The following is a 419-nucleotide window of genomic DNA, read 5'->3' on the forward strand; positions in this document are numbered from 1 at the left end:
TATTTTTGGATTCTTTTTTCATTTTGCTTTTCCGGTTGGGTGTTTTTTGCTTCTTCGTATTTCATATCGTTGACTTGCTTCTTGCGATCCTCTAGTCTGCTGTTGGGAGTCTGTATAATATCCTCCATTTCAGTCAGTTGGTCCTTTATTTCCAGTTGGTCCTTTATCATAACCTCGAGGGTCTGTCTAGATTTCTTGAGGATCTCACTACATTTATCGGCAGTCTCACCAGTCTTTTTGAGGGTCTTACTAAATTTATCAGCAGCTTCTAGAAAGTTCTTGAAAAATATTAAAAGTTTGGTTTTGAACTCTATATCCAGTAGTTTGCTTTCCTCTATTTCTGTCATTTGTGTCCTGTTTCTTTGTCTCCGCATTTTTTATGCTTCCCTGTGTTGATAAAGTGGTTTTCTGTGCTAAGT

This window comes from Myotis brandtii, unplaced genomic scaffold (genome assembly GCF_000412655.1).
Source record: "Myotis brandtii unplaced genomic scaffold, ASM41265v1 scaffold1167, whole genome shotgun sequence".
NCBI lineage: Eukaryota > Metazoa > Chordata > Mammalia > Chiroptera > Vespertilionidae > Myotis > Myotis brandtii.